The sequence below is a fragment of the Larimichthys crocea genome, chromosome XIX, assembly GCF_000972845.2.
Source record: "Larimichthys crocea isolate SSNF chromosome XIX, L_crocea_2.0, whole genome shotgun sequence".
NCBI lineage: Eukaryota > Metazoa > Chordata > Actinopteri > Sciaenidae > Larimichthys > Larimichthys crocea.
This window is the reverse complement of record NC_040029.1, coordinates 9,683,402-9,704,816: the sequence shown is the minus strand read 5'-3', so window position 1 is coordinate 9,704,816 and position 21,415 is coordinate 9,683,402. Positions and strand designations below refer to the sequence as shown.

Here is a 21,415-nt window from a genome sequence, read left to right as displayed (position 1 = left end):
CTTTGGCTGAGGATTTGCTGTTAAAATTAGCATGGCTGCCGCTGCTGCTGCTGCTGCATTAGCCTAGATAAGAGGGAAAAAAGGGAAAGAGGGGTGATGGGTGGGAGGAGGGGAGGCAGAGCGAGGCAGAATAAAGAGAGAGAAATTGGGGTATGGGAGGATTGGGAGATAGACGTGGAAAACAAAGGGAGGAGAGTGCAGAGGGGAGCGCGGGAGAATGATTTCCACTTTCATCCCTTTTTTGTTCGTTCATCCTCAACCGCAGTGAGCTTAAAGTCCTCCGGTCTTTACGTCTTCAGCATCCTTCCTGCCCTTTACCGTTACCGGGATGCGTTGCTAGGCGCCCCGCCACGTTGCTAGACGGCTTACGGCCAAGAGATAAGACGTGACGACAGGACGGCGTGTGCCGGATGTTGAAGATGTACCTGAACGCTCCTCTGACGTAAAACGTTAAAGGAACATTTCAACAACATGTCTCTTCTCTGGTTTGTTATTGGGCGTGATCCAGTTGCCAGGCAACCGTCATAAACCAAACACAAAACAAACATAAATCTGCAAATTGTTGTTTGAATTGCATCAACCGTCTCGAGGAAGCGAGCCCGCTTGCATCGCGTTAACGTGTCACTGCAGCTTTAAAAGTTTGCACAAAGTTTTTCACCTGCAAACCGCCTCGTGTCTCTGCTTTCATGTGCTCGGCTCGTCTTCGCATGTTTTTTCTTTGTTCTCGCCTGAGATGAATCAGTGTGAGGATGCACTCGCACCTCCTGTGGATAAGTGGGGCTCATTAACAGTGCATAAAAACCACATGATGATAATGATTCCCTCCGGTGCCCTGCGTGGATCGGCTCCAGGATCCGAACGATTGGATGGCAAAGCGATGTTTGAGGGAAACATCTGCGGTTCTAAATTTCATCGCGACGCAGCAGTTTTGCTTCATGAAAACACTTACACGACATTTATTATCTGTGATTTAAATATCAGGCGGCCTGTAACTCGTTCTGACGGTTACCTGGTGCTTTGTTTTCATCTTATTTTCATGCATGTGACACAAAATAAAGCGCAAACGATTTCTGCCGTTGAATCAAAAACAAGGATGCAGATTTTACCGGATAAATTAAATTTTTTCTGCAGGCTTTTGTGGTTTTCGGTTTGCATAGTGGTCGTGGTGATGGTCCAGTTCTGGTTCTTGTTAAGTAGTATAACTCATCTTAATTACCATGAGAGTAAGACTACTCCTTTCACAGTCGAGAACCCTCAGAGTTGCATTTTTACGTGGGTTTGGACAGCTGCCTCTCTAATTGGCCGGACAAATATCCACTCGACACTCACCGTCTCCAAATAATCACCAATCAGCGCCTCGCGCACGAAACTGCAGACTAATCCATTTATCACCGTCACGCAGGTTTACCTTCATCTAACCGGAGAGTGTTTTTCTAACAGTCTGCTCCTCCGTAAGACCACCCAGAACACACACACACACACACACACACACACACACACCTGGGGACCACCTAGTCTGACAGCGAGGCAGCAGCAGCAGGTGTGTGTGTGTGTGTCGGAGGTCAAAGGTCGATGAACCTCTCACTCCTTCACTTTATTTGAACTGCTTCTTTTACGGCATCGTAACATTTGTCATTACGTAAAGATAAACCTGTAAAACATGAAACACAAACAGGTGATTGAGTGGATGTTTGCTTCATGTGGCCACTTGGGGGCAGCACCACAGCATGTTAGTGCTGACCTGGTTGCAGTGAATTCAGAAAGATGAACTCTTCTTCTGCTGCGCTTCATTTTCTGATTGAATCCAAGATTTCTCCTTTTTGATCAAAGTGTGTGTGTGTGTGTGTGTGTTTCACTCATGCATGCAGACGTGTGTTTGTTCGACACTTTAAATGAACTCAAATCTAACTTTGTCTGTTTTTTCTTTCAGCATGTCGACTGTCCTGCCATAAAAAATGTGAAGTGAAGGTAAGACGTCAAACATCTTTAACTCCTCAACACATTCAGACTGATACCCACACACACAGGCTCATCAAACCTGATCCAATCTCCAGTGTTGTTTGTAAGAGTTCATATTTTTGTCTCCTGGATGTTCAGCCGAGACTGTTCAGGTTCAGACTGTTGCTGTGTTTAGACCGACAGACACGGAGCGATCTGACGAAGTTCAGCAAAAACCTTCAACCTCAACGTTTTGCCATGACTGCACGTGAAGCATCGGACACTTGCAAGCTCACATTAGCAGTAGATTATGATGTAACTCGAGCATGAGGTTCAGTCGTATTACACTTCTGTCTCTTTTGTTATCTTTGCTGGGTCGTGGACGAAACAAGACATTTTAAGACGTCACTTCGGGCTTTGGGAAACACATCTGCCGTTTTATCGACCAAACAACTCTTGAATCTCGAGAATCCACGATGAGAGTAATCGTTAGTTGCTTTGAAACTGACACAACAGACGAATCGAAGATGAGCTTCTTGCAGTCGAAGTTGGCCAGCAGAAACAAGCGTGTTTCTCGGCCCTCATCAGATTCATAACGTCGCCTCCTCTTCGTCGAATGGAAGGTTAACGTGTCCGTATCTGTAGTTTTGGTGTTGATGCCGTTACTCGTCTTCTAGTTACTCAGTTGAACCTCTTCATTACACAGCTGCTGAAAGACGCAGCGTTTGCATGAGTTAATACCTTTCATAATTCACAATCGTGCATTATTTGTATCCCGAGCTGCAGGATGTTTGAACAGAACCCTGAGGTTTGAGGAGGAAGTCGAAGCATGTGGCTGCAGCGTCTCTGCTTCCTCGCGTCGGATCACATATTCCACAGTCGTACCTCTTCACAGTCACACTCGCCACATTTGATCCCAATCTGCAGTGGAAAAGGGGGGAAGAATGCATGGGGGGAGAGTAAATGAAAAGGAAGGAAAGGGAGGAATGAATGACGGAGGGAAAGGGCGGAGGTGAAGAGCGTAACAAGGCTATTCTTAGTGGTTTTAGTTGTGACTGGTGCGGAGAAATGTTGAAATATCTTTCTTCCCTTCCCCCTCCTCCTCCTTCTTTCTCCAGTCTGCCCTTATTCTTACCTCCTCTTGCTTTTCCCCCCCAAAAAAACATCACTCTACCCAAATATTACTATAGGAACAAAAGCTGTGTGTTCCCAAAACATCTGAGGAAAAATCTCCCAAATACCTCGAAAACCAGGCAAAGCCATTTGTGGTGGCGATTGGGGGAATAATCAGGATAGCCGGAGTCATGAGTCATTCATTCTGGTGGTGACAGACGTTGGACAGGAAATGTTTTGCAGGAGGAGGAATGAGAGGTGTGTGTGTGTGTGCGTGGAGAAAATGGTAAACGTGTTGTGAATCTGGTTAAAAATCAGAGCTTTGGTAACGTGTTAATCCTTGAATCGGTTTACTCTGGAACAAACCGTATCCTGCGAAAACGACCCCTCGAATAAAAATAAACAGGACACAATACGGCAGTGGCACGCTCGTTGTTTCAGCTCGTAAAAAGCACGGGAAAGTAAAAGTCGTGCAAATACGAGTGTGGATTTAGGCAGCCGGCGATGCTTTTCTTTCAGCTGACTCCACGCTGACCTTCGGACAGTAAATTTGTCACGGCGCACAATGAGGTCGTCGCCAGCGGGTTTGCAGTTCGCAGTTTGATTCTGTTTTATGTGTTTATTATTTCAAGCTGCCGCAACTTCCCTTCCTCGTAGCCGGGACATTAAAAGACGAGTTATTTGAATGTTTTATTACGTTTTATGCAGCGTCTCCATGTTTTTATGGCGTTTTAATGGAGCCTGTTCTGATTCTAACGTGCGTGTGATGAAGGTAAATGTTTTTAACGTGTGATGTGTGATTTATTTATACTACAGTAAGTGTCACTGTCGTTTAATGGGTTAAATTTGTTCATAGTTTTGACTTGTGACACGTGATAAGTCATTTTTATTGCAATTCAGGACGATAAAACATGCATTTAGTCTTAAACTGCACTGGTGCTACGCAGACTTTCTTCTCGTGGTACTCGGAGAATCTCAATCTGATACACCGTCAGGTTTGTGCACGTAGCGCGCACATACATCCATGATTAGTTAAAGATGACGGTGAGATAGTAAGTGGAGGTAAAACTTCAAACAGGAAATATTATGAAGGATCATGAGTGCCCATCTCTGGTTCTTGAACTGGCTTCATTTAAGAGTTAAAACATCTGCATGCTGCTGTATGAACCAAAATAGTCTTACTTAGAGCGCCTTATGTTTTCTGAGGTTGTACATGGTATAAAAAGTTTGAGAAACACCAGTGTAGGGATCAAACTTTCCAGAAAATTGTACTGATCGTTGAAGTTTTTCTGTAGAACGTTTCTTCTAGTCGTGTGGTTGCACGGGGGGTATTTGGACTCCTCGCCATGGACCTCGATACAATTAGGGGAGATCTAACTTCGTAAAGATCATAAAGTGACTTTTACTGGCCGCTATTGGCAACCAGAGAAATTGCAGTAACATGAAACTCTTTCAAGAGTCTCAATGTGGCTTTACTGTAGCTGACATCAAGAAATATCTAGTAGGGGTTACGCTGTATATCACCCCGCTAAATGTTGTAATAATACAGCTACTTTCTCATCTGCTTATAGACTTTGAGGACATAAATGTGACGAGTTGTTCCAAAGGGAGGTTCTGAAGCAGATAAACAGCGTGATGTTCGTTTCTTTAATCTGACTTATTGCACCTTCGAAGTCCATAAAACATTTTGCCAACGTCCCTGTAATCTTGTTGTCAGTGAGACGAGAGAGACGTTCTGCTAAACTTTGAAAATCTGTAACCACATGCGGTTCGATCATTAAGTTTTAAAGCTTATTAAAATGTCTGTGCAGAACATCCAAAAGACGGATGTCCGCTAATGTGCCTTGATGAAGAGCGACCTAATCGTCTCTGGCTACCCATCGTTTTCTTGTTTTCCTTTCCGTCCAGCCGCAACCGTCTCCGCGTGGACGTCTGTTATTGGAGCCCTGAGGACATTCAAGCTCGGCGACGGATGCGTTCCCGCCCCAGCAGCGTGTAGACTTGGTGACCTCAATGTAGTTGTTATGGTTGTCTATGGCGAGGTGGAGGCTTGTCGGGACAGGGGTGTTGTGGCTGGGATACTTGCCCAAAATCTGGCTGCATGGACACCCAGGTTGTGGGTTGCAGACAGAGGCTCTCTGTTAGACTCGGGTCTTCATACCTGACTCTCAAGCTGTGGGTGCTTTAACTTATGTTGGGAAATTTTGGTGTAATAAATTAGATGAACAAGACTCTGTATTAGAATTTCTCAAAGGCGGAAACCAATCTTCTTGACCCACCCTTGTGTAAATTCTGAGTATGCCGCAGTCCTGCAATTTTAAGGGCATCCATCATTTTGACTCAACATTATTTGCAGTTATTTCTCTACATGTGCTTAAATTATGAGGAATCATTGCACACTGTGTATTTACAGTGCAGCGTTTCACGTAATCTTTGCCTTGACCTCCGGAAAAACCTTGCCCCAGCAAGTCGTTGCGTTACTCGAGTTGGGAAACATGGACATGGAGCACCATTGGCATACATTTGGAGATGTATTTCTTGCAAACTTTAGTCTCTTTAACTCTTGTCTTGGTCAGTGAGAAGTTGGCTATGCATCTGTTGAAGACAGGACAGTAGTTGTTGCTATGTTTTGGTTTCCACCAACTCCTGATGAAGATACCTGGCTCTTAAAGTTTGTTTATATGCTGTTTGGGACCTGACAGTTGATATCCAGCAGGTTTATTCAAACCTTTTGCACTCAGAAGCTGAAGCAGAGTTGAGTCCACAGATTCGAGCCAATCCTTGTCGACCTTTTTGGTACTTCTACCTCTTGGATTGTTTCATTTCTCATATTAAAGGCCTAAAAACATCCAAAATTCTCCAAGAAGTTGCAGCTCCCCTTTCAGATTTATCTTGATCGTTGTTGCAGGTTAATTCTTACAACATTTACAACACACGGTGCAACTCTTTATAAGGAACTCCAGCTGTTAAATGTAAAGCTCTTTACCTGCCGTTTATGTCCTGCACAGCAGTGTGTCTGGACCACATACAGTACATACACTCATGTGAGCGTACTTATGTGTCATCACTGTGGCAGCTTGCCTATATTTCATGAGTGTTTCCTTCTGTTACACTGCTTAACTCACTCATGGTCAAATGTAGACCGACACACTCCTCCGCCTGGATTTCGGGTTCGATTTGGCACCATCGCAAGAAAAATATGCACACAGATCCACCCAGTAACACACCATCAGTATGCTTGTGTGCAAGCATGCGTGTTTTCTTGTGTTTGACCGGATAGCGCAGCGTCTGTAAGCTCTCTGTTCTCTCTCACCCTCCATGGAAACAAGCCCTCATTATTCCTTATGATTTATCCCTGCCATGTCTTTGGAGGAGGCTCCTGGAATGCCGCTGCAGTGGTTTTTGCTGTTCGATGGGCTGGCGGGTTGGAAGACACAGGCGAGGTTTGGCAGGGGACGGTATGGGGCTGAAAGGAATGATGGGAAGGGGTTGGACAAGTCGAGAGAGAGCGCAAGAAGTTTGAGTATTCCTCGTGTAAACAACAATGATGGAGGGTGCTTATTTTATATAAAAAAAAATGCTGTTTACATGTTTGTGCTTTGCAAAAATGTGCAATGCGGTCCTGTCTGACATGCCATACGTGTCGCTGCTACACCTCTACCTCGGCCACAAGACAAATCTGGTTGGAAAGATGAAAATAGATGCAAGTCTGGCAGTGCTGCGGTGTCAGATTTGAGATTAAAGCTTTGAAAACATCCAATTATGTGAAGAAAGCAAAGGAGAGAGAGAGAACTTCCTGAGATCAAGTCTGCAACCTACTTGAAGTTGGATCTCGAGCAACTTCTTCAAAAGCAAGAATATTGTCGGCTGAAGTTATGATACCGCTGTAAGATGTCATGCAAGACCAGTTTTATTCTACTCTAATGATGAACCAGGTAGAAATCTGCTGACCTTTAACCCAAAGTTCCCAAGTTCCCCAAGGTTTAAGGACCATTTCTAAGTTATGATACAGCTGAAAGATGCCATGCAAGAGCAGTTTTATTCTGTTCTCATGATAAAAACTTGAACCAGGTAGGGGCCTGCTGACCTTTAACCCAAAGTTCCCAAGCTCACCAAAGTTTAGGGACCATTTCTAACTGCTGCCGCCCAGTCGAAGCACTCAATGCTCAATGCAGTTTTAAAATCTCATGCACTTTATCACTTCTGTCAGCTGGATCTAAACAAAGTGTTTCTCGTAATCAGGCTTTTCCACTTCCTGGTGTTGTAGATGTTCACGGATCCTGGAGCAATATACAGAAGGAAACAGGACGACAAGGAAGTGAGTCACGGTAACAGTCCAGGAATAAAACAACACGTTAAAAAGCAAAGGAGCAAACTCTTGTTGATGCATTTAGAGGTAGAGAGAGTTTCTTGTTGGAGCAGTTGGATGGAATAGGTATCTTAAACATGAATCCTAATCAAGTTTGCTGTGTTAGTGCGTCCTTGTCTTCAAGCTGTTAATGTTTCTAAGTAGTCTTGGCAACCCCATCACTTGCTGAATTTCTATTTTTAGCAGATTCAATCGTTCCTTTGTCATGCAAGAGAAAATCCAGGGGATATTATTCCTGTGATGAGACTCAGACGGTCCCGTTTCATCTCCAGTCGCCCAAAATCCCTTTCTGTCAGGCTGAGCTCACGTCAAGCTGCTGCTTACATAACACAGCGATAACACCGAGAATGGGAGCATGCTCCGTCAGACTTTCTACTGATAACAGAAACCTTTCCGGGTGCGTACCTGTAACCAGACAAAGTGACATTAAAGCAGATTTGTTTGTCTCTGAGTCAATCCCTGCACATTCCAGACTCTACTAATCCTGACTTTAGTTAATCTGGGCCTCCTTTTTTTTTTTTTAGGTCAAGTGTTTTGCGGTCTTGGTTTTTAATCCTGGCACCCTGACAGTTTAATCCACATCCTAACACGTGTGGATGTGTGGAATCTGGAAGAAGCCTTTAATTAGACCTCTGGCAAATGACACGCTCTTTAAAATTTCAGGAGCTATGAGACTATTTATGTAACGCAGCATGTTTGAGTTTGTGTGCATACCAAAACTTTTTGACTGATTGGTTTGAAGAGAGAGAGCAAAAAAAACTAGACAAAGACAAAGAAAGAAATCAGGGTGTGTGCAATGATGGATGCTGTTTTTCTAAATCGACTCTCTGCAGAGAGCCAATGAAATCACTTCATTTCAAACAGACAGCAGCAGCACAACATTAGCACGTCTTGGTCGCTGTATGAGCTCCCAAACAAACATCCACCAGTGAAGTTCATCAGTTTGCATATTACATAACTAATCAGCTTTGAAATGTTTCTGCAAATGTTCAGCTACCTTTTTATCATTATTATTTTATGTCTTTATTAGATAATGGTTACCCCTAAAATTTAGTTTACTTTGCATCTTTTTTTCCGGTTTAACAACAGAAATATCAGCAATGCATCTAAAAACGAAGGCTGAGCTGCAGCAAACGATGGAAAATATTATTTCAGTTGGACTTTAAAGTCACTTTTGCCCTTGAACGCGCCGCCATGGCTGCTTTTTGTTCCTTCTAAGGTTCTCATTTTTTTCTCGGCTTTATCTTCCGAAGGGAGAAAGTGCATGGAGCAAAACCAAAAACACAGTAAGACGTGCACAGAAGCCGGGATGAAGAGCGTTCAAGAATGTTGGCATGGAAAAGAGAGCGACTATCCAAGCATGAAAGTGAAGAAGGTAGAACAAGAGAGAGTGAGGGAGGGAGTGAGAAAGTGATGAGACACACACATGTGCACACACACACACACACACTCACGAGAGCCAAGCCTCCTCATTCCTCAGCAGCCCTTCACAGAGGCAAGTCTGTTTCCACGGCGCAGACACGTCACATCAAAGAGCCATCACAGCACGTCTCCATAGCGACGCCCTTCAGCGCTATAGATGCGGCGGCGGTAGTCGGGAGATGGCGCTGGCAGACAAACGGTACGGGCGGCCTAATAACCCGGGCGCTAGCAGATGACTGATGGCCCAATTCACCCTCAGGCCTCGTCTGGAGGTCAAGAGCTGAGTTCACCCCCGAGTGTTTAAAAACCCGACGGGAGCAAATATTTTAGAAAGTCTGTTTGTTTGGTGTCGCAGCTGTCAACAGGTGAAAAAGTCCCAAACTTTTCTCCAACTCCAAGATTAATTGTTTATTATTTCACGCAAAAAAAAAATATGTCTAGAAATGTTTTTGGACAAAAGATTCCCCGAGATGATTTTTGTGTTTACGGCCTCAGTCTGCAACAGCTCGCACGGCCGGACTCAGGCTGTCTGAGGGCCGAGGGGCAGGGGGGGGCAGGGGGCACCAGCTGCTGTTGAGTCCAACATTTGTGTGCACATTGACACACAGTAGAAGTCAAAAATAATAGATAATGCATCAATGAAACCACTTAAAGGGCTCAAATGTAGTGACTGAAATAATAAATCGACCCGTTTTCAAGATCTCTTGATTCTCCTGCTGCAGCCTGTCTTATTATTTCTCATTTTAAGATGCGTACACTTCGTTTCCAGCTTATTCCTCTTTAACATCCGTCACACGGCTCATCAGCCTGTTTGTTCTGAGTTAAACCTCTCCTTTATTAACATCACAACACACTGTACGTTTCTCGATCTGGCAAACAACATGAAAACGTACAGCACTTGTTGAAGCGTATGAAAGATGAAATATGTCCGTGTTTGTTGGAATAACAATGTTTTGTGGTCGTTCGAACTTTCTTTTGACATATCGAGGCAGAAAGAGAAGAAAAGAATATTTGAGCATGTGTTTTTTTTTTTTTTACGCATGCATCAGTGGAGTTAAACAATGAGCGAGTGAAGCCAGTGTCAACGAAACAAAACAGCCTTTAGAAGTCGTTATATATGAATTCAAATGGTTTTCTGCAGAAACAAGAACAGAAAAGTTATTCTTTCTCCTGCTCACGCTGCCTCCGTCAAGCATGTGTCAACAGCGACACAGAGGGCTGCGAGGGGAAGGAGGGAGGAGAAAGAAAGAGAGAGAGAGAGAGAGAGGGAGGGATACAGAGGGATACGGTTACTGTCTGCCCCCGGACGGCTTTTGCTCTCTCGTTTTGGGTACCGGATTCATACAGAGCCCCAAGCCACTTTCTTGGCCTTATATAGCGTGTTTCAAAATTTCTTGGCAGTTGACGGGGAGGAACCGAAGCCAGCAGCATAAAGAGTGTGTATCCTGGTCCGGTCCAGAGGCTGCGCAGACATCCACATGCACTGAAACCAGTTCAGTAGCTCCCTGGCACGCGTTCGGGATTACTGCTGTTGTTTTGAGTGAGAGACAGAGAGAGAGAGAGGAAGGAGGAGGGAGGAGGGAGGAGGAAAGTGTCTGTATTTGGTACTCCCTCTCTTGCCCTCTTTCTCTCCTGGAGGGGGGTCTGAAGGAAGGCAGGGAGAATGCAGAGGTAGAGACAAGACGAGGCAGAGGGGGAGAGAAGAGAGAGCGTGCAGGTAAGACGTCCGGAAAGGATGCATGGGCTGGTGTTTTTGCATCTGTATCTGTAGCTCTTTGCATTCTTCGGTGGCGTAACATGTGTCTCTTGCGTGCATAAAAGCGCTGGTTGGTGCATGAGTCCTCTAGGATATTTTTGCATGTTTTGGTTGTAGGCGAATCTGTCACACACTCATGGGAAAGTTGCTCCCACGGGAACCTGACAGACAGAGTTCATGTGAGTTGCTGCTTGAGGCTCTCGGGAACCTTTCATGAGTCCTCCCGTCTGACGAGCAGTGATTTGTGGCGTCAGAATCTGAGAGAGACCGAGAGCAACTGGTCCACACAGCAGGGAAGCACGTGCTCTCTCTCGCTCTCGCTCAGCGTAACCTGCATCTGCTTCGGCATTACGGGGGATAAAGCAGAGCAGCTGGTGGAGCAGAGCGTTTGCAGGAAATGTCTCGTTCGCTTCTTCTCACACTTTTTTTCTGAGAGAGGATGCAGGACTGGCGGCGGCGATCGTTCACCTTTGACCCCGAGCTAACACAACGGCGGCCGTTAAACATGAAGCGGTCAAGAGGTCATGAGTCCTGCCTCGCACTGAGGAGGCAAAACAACAGAGAGGAATGTGGTTTTATTACAGCGCCTGAATTAAACACTTACCTAACCTTGAAGCTGATGCTCATACATCTCGAGGGGAGAAGCTCCACCTTGCAGAAAGAGGCCTAACTCAACTCGTGTCCCACTCTCTCTCCTAACATGAAGATGTTCTCAAAGAGCGATGCTCCTCGCCCCTGTAGATCTGTGCTTCTTGAACTATTTGTCTCCTCCGTCTGTCTCTCCCATGCCTTAATAACATTCCTGGCTTCCCTCAGGGCAGTTCATCTTTTGACACATCAGAGGAGCGAAACCTCGGCAACCTGAAGAGAAATGCCGAGAGAAAGCACCGTAAATCACAGAAAATCCTCTCGAAAGCTTCAAAGTGGATGACTTTGAAACCGTGATCGCCAAATACCGATTCCTCTCTTGTGTTTGTTTGTTTCCCCCGTGTTTTCATTCTTCAGATTAGACTTTAAGATATTCTACTGTCAGCTTTATACAAGAAGAGCACACAAACAGGAAGCGTGGCTTGGTAAACTGTGAAAACTCCAAGAGCTGCGTCAGCTCCAAAGTATGTGTTATAAAAGCAGTAGTGACCAAAGGAGGATGGCATTTTACATGCAACCACACGAGAGGCCCGAGCTCGGCCTTCCAGCTAACTTATTTCTGTCAATAAGTGACAGGCTCAATGCAGCGCAGCACCGGCAAACTCTTTTCAGATTTACACTTGTAAGAAAAGTACAGGCGAGCACAAATTGAGGTTACTGTGGAAGTCATCGCACCAGACGAGCGTCCACGAGTCCCTTTGAGCATTTTGTGCTCTAGTAAGCCTATGTTTTCTACGTTTGTGTGTGTGTGTACCATTTATTTTGGCTTGGCATTGTTTCTTTATTCTCGCTTCACTGTGCTATTAGTGGTCGAATGAGAGGAATCATCCTGTAGCCACCCCTAATTAAACAGGAACTGATAGGCTAACATGTCCGGAACAGGCCCATCAGCACCGTCTAACATCGACTCCATCCAGTAATGATGAAAACATGCTTGTTTTCAACTCGGTCTGGCCTTTTGAAGTGCTACTTTCCCACAATTGAAAACCCAAGATCTTTCAAATCAGGTGAGTTTTGGGGTTTTTAAACCCGTGCCAAACATTCAACTTCTCCCACAGTTGAAGCCCCGATTAAATGACCTAACGTTTATGATATTCGGTCATGCCCCTCTTGCATAAAACTCCGAGGCGGGCTTTCACATTTGGAGGTTTTCAACCTGTGTCCAACGCGAGCCACAATTGCACATCTGATATTCATCATTTCCTTGTTTAATGGGGTATTTTGTCGTCTGTAGCTCGCAGTGATTTGGTTGTAACCGTACAAGGGAGGCTGAAGCGTGCCAAGCCAGAGCCCCGCTCGCCATCCACTGTGGCTTGACCATGATCAAATAGCTGCTTCCTCAACGATCCGTGGTCTTTGGCCTCTTGGGCGTCCACTCGATGAAGTTCCTTCGGGGCCTCAAACCCAACGTCGGTTTTCGAGGTGAAATAATGTCAGTGCCTCTGTTGGACGCAAACGGGGCAATCAAAATAGTTGAAATAAAAAGAGAAATCCACTATAATGAAACATTGTAAATAACCTCCCGTATGTTGTGGTATATTTTGTCTGAACCATTTAGGGTGGAAGCAAACGCTTGTGCCTGGTGCTTATTTATGGTGTGTTAACCATGTGGTAGTGATTTAGTTTCCATGTGAAATATATATCTCCCTTCTTGTGTTATCCACAAGGTTTAGATAGCGAAGTCTGGGAACGTCTTGTCGTCCGTCCGTCCATCACAGGATGCCTTGTTTGTGTGTTGCGCTACCGGGTGACGACAGACGTCAGTGGAAACAGCTGGCGGGCGGTGTGTTCTGCACAAAAACAATTATTTAGACGTTTATGTGTATACACCAGCTTCTTTCCATCCTGTTTGGGTGCAAACGCCTCGGAAATAGCAGTCGGACCTTCGTGGAGGAGCCCAGACTTGAAGGCATGTTTCACAGAGTTTGGTTCCAAATTTAGATCCAGCAAATATCTTAGACCCTCTGACCAAACAACATGTTTACAGAGCGGATTGTCTGTTTTTAAAGGACATCGACTCTCTTCTGAATGATAGATAGCATTTTAGCGGTGGAGCTTTCCCATGCAGCATCCTTCTCCGTCAGATATTATTTAACCATTGATCGCCGAGGCGCCGCTGCCAACGCCGCGCTGCCACCCAGTCGAACACGCCGTGTTACGCACTTGACATCATGTCAAAATGTCAAAACCGTAAAGGAACACGCTCCCCGCCATCGAGAGCGGATTTATTGGCCCTCCAAGTAAAACAGAAACCCAGCCGATGTATAAATCCACCCTCCGAAGGGGCTGTTTGAGCTTCAGTCCTTATTTGGCCCCCGTTTGGAAAGTGAAGAATTTACTTTCTCAGGCAAACTGCCATCACCGCGGCAGTGGCTCTTGTGTGGGCAGGAGGAGTGCTTGAGGAATTTTGAGTGTGGTTGGACCAATGGCAGGCATATTTATTGGAGCCAATGAGATGATTTATGCACAGTGGCAAACACACGCTTTCCTCCCATCAGTTAGGACGAAGCAGATCAGTTAGTACGAGCAACAAAAACTCAGATATTTCAATATTTGGTGCTGCTTCCATGCAGCTGCCCTTATTGTCTGATAAAGAATGCAAAGATTGCTGAGCAAGCCTTCGCCCGGCCAAGTCGTATTCTTCGTCAGAGGACACTTGTTCCAGCGTGTTTGAAGTGTGTGAGAACCAAGAGAAAACAGTTCATCACTCTGCTGCTTCAACTGCAGAACATTTACTCATTATATGATTCAACCCAGTGGACTGGGCGGGCTTTCCAGAGTCCGGCTTTGATATCCTGCACTCTCCATTTCCATATAAACCCCTCTGAGTACTTGAGCAGCACTTTTTTGCTGAAATCATTAAAGCTTCCTCTGATCCACGCTCTTATTGTGAAGGAGGAGAGAGGGAGGGAAGCTCCGTGAAGCTGTCGGGACTCACCTGAGATATTTGACCTTTTTTTTTTTTTTTTGTTGCTGCGGGTAATTCAGCAATGTCCCGCCTCAGCTCACCTCTGTTTGCCCCCTAATGAGGCCTCTCGGCTGGGTTGTGATTGCAAAGGAGACCCCTCTCCGCCCCCCCGGTGGTTCGCTTGACTCCTTGTTCTAGTTCAGTGGCTTCCCAGACGCCCCTTGTGACTCAATGAGATTATAAGCTCCCTGTTTTAAAAGCCCTAAAGCCACTCTGACTTTCTTTCACTGGCTGCTGGAGTTTTCTTTGTGGTCTGCTGGTCACTTTGCTTGGAAGTGATTGGGGAGACTCACTCATGGGGTCAAAGAAAAGTTGGGACGAGCATAAATCAGGAATCTCACTGCTGTGCTGCAGAAAAGATGCACTGATAGACTCGGACTCAACTTTTTCTCACTATCGAGCAAAGATCGTTTTACTGAATTTGAGATGGCACAGATGCAGTTGCACAATCGCAGACGGATGAAGTTCAGGTGCAATGCTGGAAAAAGAAAAGAAAAAGAAAAGCGTGGCAGGAGGGCCTCTCGGAGATTGCTCCACTTTCATCCGTCTGAGCTGGTTAAAAACCACGTGAAAGCCCGTAATAGTCTGGTCCAGCTGCAGCCACCATATATGGATGAAGTAGCCGGTGTCCTTCTCGCTCAGTTGCACGGTGATGTGATTGAGGATTTACGCCGAGACACGGTGTTCGGAGGAATGTAAGATGGTGCGATTATGAAGTCAGTGTCTGTGCTTTCTCTCCGTCTGCCATCTCGTGACTGCTTCACTAAATATGGGATATGAAAACAACAGTTCACGCACAAATATGTTCCCTGAAGAAATAAATCAGCGTCTGAGCGGCAGTCTGTAAACACGCAGTAGCCACCGACACTCCGAGTCATCACTGCCCCCTCCTGACCTTTAGATCGATACTGGAGGGAGTCATCACCAGGACGTTTGCAGGCGTCTGCCACAGTGCAGCGCGCTGCAGAACAGCACCTCCTGTCAGCTGTAAATAAAGGCAGATGCTCCCGCTACGAGGCCCCGGGGCCGCTGGGACCGCCAACGCTGATATATTAATGTCAGCCGCCGCCTCAGGTAGTGTAGGGAACAGTAAAAAAAAAAAAAAGCAAGCGTGCGCCAACTCGCTGCTGGCTGCCGCCACGAGCAACTTCATCTTCTTTTGGCCTCGGTTGGGGTTTTAGCTGCCTGGCTAAAGGGCACTTCTGCAGAGAAAACATGAAAACAGACAAAATATATCTATTAACTGACTGGCCCCTCACCTTTAATCCACCTGCACTGTAACTCATTCACTTTATTAACTCTGAGTGTTTCTCACAAGGAATGGCCACCAAACAGGGGCAAGTACCGACCAGTGCTGGCCTCTTATTGGCCACCGATAAACAAACGTCAAATCTTCTCTGCCTCGAGGAGGCATGTTTGAAAGCTTGTAAATCTGAAGTTCATGAAACAAAATCAAACACTTGTCGAGTCCTGCTTCATCCAGTTACAAACCATCTGAATCACTCTCACGCCTCCACTTCTTTCGTTAGATTTTAGCTCCCTTGCATTGATTTTAAGATCTTACTAATCACTTTTAAAGGCCCCGGTTTGCAGCCTTACATCCTTGGAGCAGGTCACTTCTGGCTCCTTCAAAGTCCGACCTGCCCGAGCTCGACTTAAATCACGTCTTAAAACTCATTTTTACAGACTTTCCTTTTCGTGGTGTCGTCTTTTTACCCCTTCACCCTGAACACCTGCCTTTTTATACCTCCACCTTATACATATTTATGCCTCTCGTTACTGTTCTAGAGAATAACCGACTTGTTTCACCTTCTGTCGGTTCCTCTGCTCTGTCAAACACTTAAAGTTGTTATCGTGGTGCTGGATATCACCTGTCGGCTGGTTTCAGGGTGTAAATCACAAAGCAGCAGTCAGTGTATGTTAATGTTAAAGTTTGGTCGAGCGTGTATCAGCTGCCGTCACATTGCATGTCAGCGTGCACTGGGTGGGATCTGTTTTCTGCTGCGCTGTTCTCCAACTACTGTACTCTGATACGCTTGATGATAGCATTACAAAGTCAACCAGTCTTTTGTTTTCCCGGAGCAAACTAATCACGGCGGCTTCCTCTCTGCCCACGTCTGTTGTCTGCTGATAGCGCGCTCTCATCTCGCCGCTCGCAAACATCCGTCAACCTGCCGCTCACGTGTGCACCCACGAGCTCCCACGGTCAGACGGAAGGCTTGGTCATGCATCGTGATGAGACAGACTATTAGGAGCCACGCTCGCCTGTCAGGCAAACCTAACCAGCTATTTAAAGATGCTGCATGTAACATTGCAACATCAGGACATCCATACCGCTCTAATTTTGAGGCGATAGTATAATTAGGGGGCAAGTGATACTGTTGCTGGGAGGTCTGGCAACAGGTACCGTGCCTCCACTCTGCATTTTATAGCCACACGGGCCGCATTTGTTAAGAAAGCTACTGTTCAGTGCAGAGAAAACATGTTGTTGCAGAGCACAGAGCGGGGGCAGGATGCTGTTTCACAACACAGACGCAGCTGAAACTATACGTTTCTCTTGCAGTTTGAGGCTGTGGCGCAGAGGCGGAGGTGGATGGAGCTTTCAGAGGACTGACCTATGCACCAATGTGCTACAGACCAAGATCCAGCTAGACAACGTGGCATTTTCTGCAGGTTCACTGCAAGAAGACTGAGGTTTAATGCTGATAAAAGGCCTTTTAATATAAATTATGATATGCACTGCAGGATTAAGCAAAAGATTTGATGGTTTCAGCTTCCTGAGTGGCAGCATTTTCTGCTTTTCTTTGTTTTAAGCTGAATGTTTTTGAGCCAGTCAAGAAAATATCTGTCAAATTAAAAGGATTAAACGTTAAGCGTAGCCTTAAAAGGAACCAAAACTACCAAATCTCACCACAAATCCCAACGTAGGACATCATGTTTATTGAGGAATCTGGCTTTTCTGGGTAAATCTGATCACTTCAGAAGGTACAGCCTGAAATATCACTAAAATTAACTTACTAAGAAAAGTAATAAAAGTATTAAAGTTGTGTACACAGATAGAAATAGCAAAGTTGACTCATGCCAGGATTTATTTATTACCTGACAAATCCGGTTCTGGTTCTAGTCGTGCTTCTTTTGTACTTCTAGAAGAAGAACAACTTGATTTAAAGGGTTTCATAAATGTTAAGAAAACAAATAATAAGACGCATTAATGCCGGGATCAGGCTGCAGAACATCAGCCGAGCGGATGATGGAGTGAAGTCACTTCCTGGCAGCTTTTCTCCGCGATCCGTCCGTGTCCAGCTTGTAATCCGCAGCGTCTCTCGGTTGGAGCTGCGGCATGAATTTATGACACCGTGATCGCCGAATCTGAGTCGCCATCTGGAAAGGCAACAAAAATACCGTGTAGTCCGATCCTGGCATATGTGCTGTTTGGTCGGACATGTGCTCGAGGTGCGTGTAGAGTCACAGAGCAGGCCCGGACACGGCCAGGGTCCTACTGCCCCCCTCTGCAGGGATACAGCGCGTGAATCGACTGCTGTGTTTGTGCAGAACGAGTCATAATCATCACAGTCTGAGGTCTTAACCCGAGTGTGTCACTTAAGGACGTGTTTCCCACACAGACAAACACTCACATGGCCTTTTCTTTTGGGAGCAGTTATTTTATTTCTGTGCCGTCGAGGAAAATACTCAGGAAACATTCAGAGATGTTTTTAGTCCTGAAGTACTTCAGCCATGAGAAGATGCTCCAGCTTTCTTTAACAGTCACTCACGATTCCTCTGTTTCCATCCGCAGGTCACCACGTCATGCCAAACGACTACCAACTATGAGCTGGTGAGTGTCAACGTATGCATGTGTGTGTGTGTGTGTGTGTGTGTGGAGGAAACTTTTACAGATCTCGTTGACCTCTGAAATCCTCGCTCGTAATGCGATGATCCTTCCTGGAATTGTGTCACACACACACAGAGAGAGAGGTCGAGGTTGTTGCCACAGGTCAAAGGTCAGACGCTATAACCAGAAGAGCTTCCTGTGCTTCGTCTTCCTGTGCGACTCAAACGCGACACCCTCCGCGTCCTGAGCTGCAGAGCTCGTAAAGATGCTGACATCTAATGAGGTTCCCTTGAGCAAGGCACCACATAAGATTACACTGACAAATGCATCGTCACCAGACTGGTGAGAATTTAACAAAAACGGTTATTTCACCTCCCAGAAAACGAGTCGATCTGTTACTTTGTCGGTGTGATTTCGGTGTTTTAGCAACGTCACTCGCTGCAGATCGAGCAACTCCTGAAATGTAAAATGTTTTTGTCAAAGCTAAAGCAAAGTTCAGTTGGCTCAGACTCGCGGATAAATTCCAGCGATCTGTTCAGAAGAGTCTGCTACGCCAAGAATCAGCCTCATCATGGACTTAATTGCGAATTCTTGTAATAAACGCCCAATTCAAACCCAAGTGTGGCTTTAAAGTTTAAATCCTGCATTGCTTAAATATCATATCATAAAAACATCCACAGGGAACCTTTAATACTTTGCATTCTTGTCGTCCCACCGTCCACAGTTTCTATATTTTATCACTCTTTTATTACTTTCTCCTGATGTGTTGCAGTGTGAATTGAACCGGATTCGTCCTGACAGACAGAAGCATCCAGACGCTCCCAGATCTTAAATCACAGATTTGGTCTGAGATGCTGTTTAAGTAGGAGCGGACAGACACTGAGCTCACAGTCGAAGTGATTATTCTCCTTTCCTCTTGGGGTTGCTCCTTTACAACACAAAATGTGATTTATGCGCTGCGACGCCGCGGCTCGAGTCGTTTCCACTTTAATGAGCTCGAAATGGGAGTTTTCATTCACTTCCATAAAGAATGCACGCTCAGCAGACGGTGGGACGGGATTAGAAAAGCGGCAGGGACGGGCGACTCGATCCTTCTTTCGATTTCCAGTCAATATCCTATAAAGTCAAATAAAAAAGTGGCCCTGCTTTATGTGCTCGAGATAAACCGCAGATGATGTGACCAAATTAGGCACATTCCAAGCTCCGGTAACTACTTTTCACTTATTTACTTTGGACGCCGGCCTTTTTAAATGACTGCAGCAGCTTGTTAAACAGTCCCCGCTTTTGTTTATAGAGCTCGCATCAGCCTAAGACGCTGTACTTAACTCAGTTAAGAGATTTTCCTTAACACATGGATCACTGTCAAGCTGTGTGTGTGCGGACAGGCAAACACACTTTCTTTCTGTCTCCGTCACATACTCTCTAAATCACACACTCGCTCTGTCTCTCCATCCCTGAACATCATTCGGTCTTTCCCACGATGAAATTCAACAATCACCGATCATCTCTGTGACCATTTTCCACCGAAACACACGAACCGATGCTGTAATTCAACAAAAAATTTAGCTCACCAGTCGCAAAAGCGAGAATAAATCTAGTAATTTGAGCAATTCATGTTGTTAGACTTCAAAAAATCGTTTCTGGCACCTCGCAAAATTAAAAAAATTCTTTCTTAAAACCCCACACTGGTTAAAAACATCCACTATATTGAGCATAAGTGTCCACAAAGGTCCAGTGTGTGAGATTTTAGCGGCATCTAGTGGTGAAGTTGCAGATTGCAAGCAACTAAATAACCCTCACCTCGATCTCTCCTCCCAAAAAAAGTAGATAAAGTAGATGAATTCTCGTTTTAAGCTCACGAAAATACAAATATTCTCATTTTTAGGTGATTAAACATGAAGATTTTCAGAGCTCCTCTTGAATCTCACACACCAGACCTTTAATGTTTTATTTGTACGAGTCCAATTAAGTTAAGTCCGGTGCAGAAAATGGACTCCCTTCATCATTCATATAAATATGTCGGGCGAAGCGTGCATAGATCAAAGAGACGGAGCGTTTCTCTTCAAGGTTAATAGAATGAGTGTGTCTGGTGTATCGCCGACAGCCAGACAAGGAGAGAGAAAGACAGACAGAGAGAGAGAGAGAGAGAGAGAGACTATAAAAGGTGTCGTCTCTCCACCTTCTCGCTCTCTTTCCCGTCCTTTCTCTCTCCGTGTTGTTTCTTCCTCCGTGTGAACGAAACAATGACTAACCCACTGAGTCTGTGTCGCTTCTCTCTCCAGCCTCCCACTCCTCAGCTGCCATTAAAGCATGTAGATACACCGGTAAGTGACTCCCTCTTCTTTCTTCACCACATGCTTTAATGCTGTCCATTCATAAATACTGTAAATAACGCTGTGGCCAAATGTATGTGGACACCCTCCTGCACATACATTTGTAGATTTCCGTCTGTTTGTCACCTCTTGGCTGCGACGGAGGGAAACGTTCATCTCTGTGCACAGACTAGTCTGTTGTGGAAGGGCTCGTCCGGCCTGCGCAGAGCGCTGACCTCAACCCCGGTCAACACCTCTGGGATAAACTGCGAACGCGGCCTTATCACCCAACATCAGCGGCTGACCTCAGTAATGCTCTTGTGGCTGAAATGGGGGGCAGCCAAAACCTTGTGGAAAGCCTGAAACCAGAAGAATAGACTCAGTATATTAATGCTGCACGGTTTGATCAACAATAACACGCCTGTTCTGGCGTCCTTACACTTTTGGCCATGCAGGAAAGACGCTGTATGTGTTGTGTTGCCTTGAATATTTAGAGACGAATAACTGGAACAAACTGTGGCTGACCTGTTCCTGCACACTGCAGAAGATGGCAGCACCGTGCAATACATAGCAGCCAGCCAATCAGAGCTCGTGTTGCTCCTCTGTCAGCTGTATTTTTCAGGTGGCACAAGATCTCAAGATTAAAGCAAGAAAATGACTTTTTCATTTGAAAGACTTCGTCCTGTTTTTCATGCATCATTTCAACCTAAATTGAATGAAACCTAAAGCCCGTGACTCAACAGACCCAGGTGCCCTGAGGTAAAAGATTTAACCCCTCTCTGATCCGTGCCAGTATGTACCAAATATTTCTTTATGTTTGGTACATACCTCACAAAATAAGACAAGCTGCCGTGACATCTGTTGCTGCCAGTTCACTGCAAATTGTGTCTCGTCTGTGCCAGAACTTGCTGCCAAGGCCCGGCCCCGAGACTAGGCATGCATGTTTAGCTTGACATTGTTAAACCATGAAGGGCGTCGGCAAAGGGCGGTGGGTTTCCAAGAAGGCAAGACTCCAGAAAAATAAGACAAAGACAGAGAGAGAGAGAAAGAAAGAGAG

The 21,415-nt window shown here is 45.5% G+C and overlaps 1 protein-coding gene across 2 annotated transcripts in view; it reads left to right on the top strand.

Annotated features, from left to right (window-relative positions):
• The first annotated feature begins 1,936 nt into the window (after window positions 1-1,936).
• The window catches only part of tns1a (tensin 1a), a 54,633-nt gene continuing 35,154 nt past the window's right edge, over window positions 1,937-21,415 (top strand). The window contains exons 1-3 of one of the 2 annotated variants that reach the window (XM_027291563.1): window positions 1,937-1,968; window positions 18,011-18,049; window positions 20,329-20,370. The gene's annotated coding sequence lies outside the window, so the exon portion shown is untranslated. Of the gene's footprint in view, window positions 1,969-10,126; window positions 10,560-18,010; window positions 18,050-20,328; window positions 20,371-21,415 lie in introns of those variants that run through there. The other variant, XM_019273243.2, reaches the window with a different exon arrangement.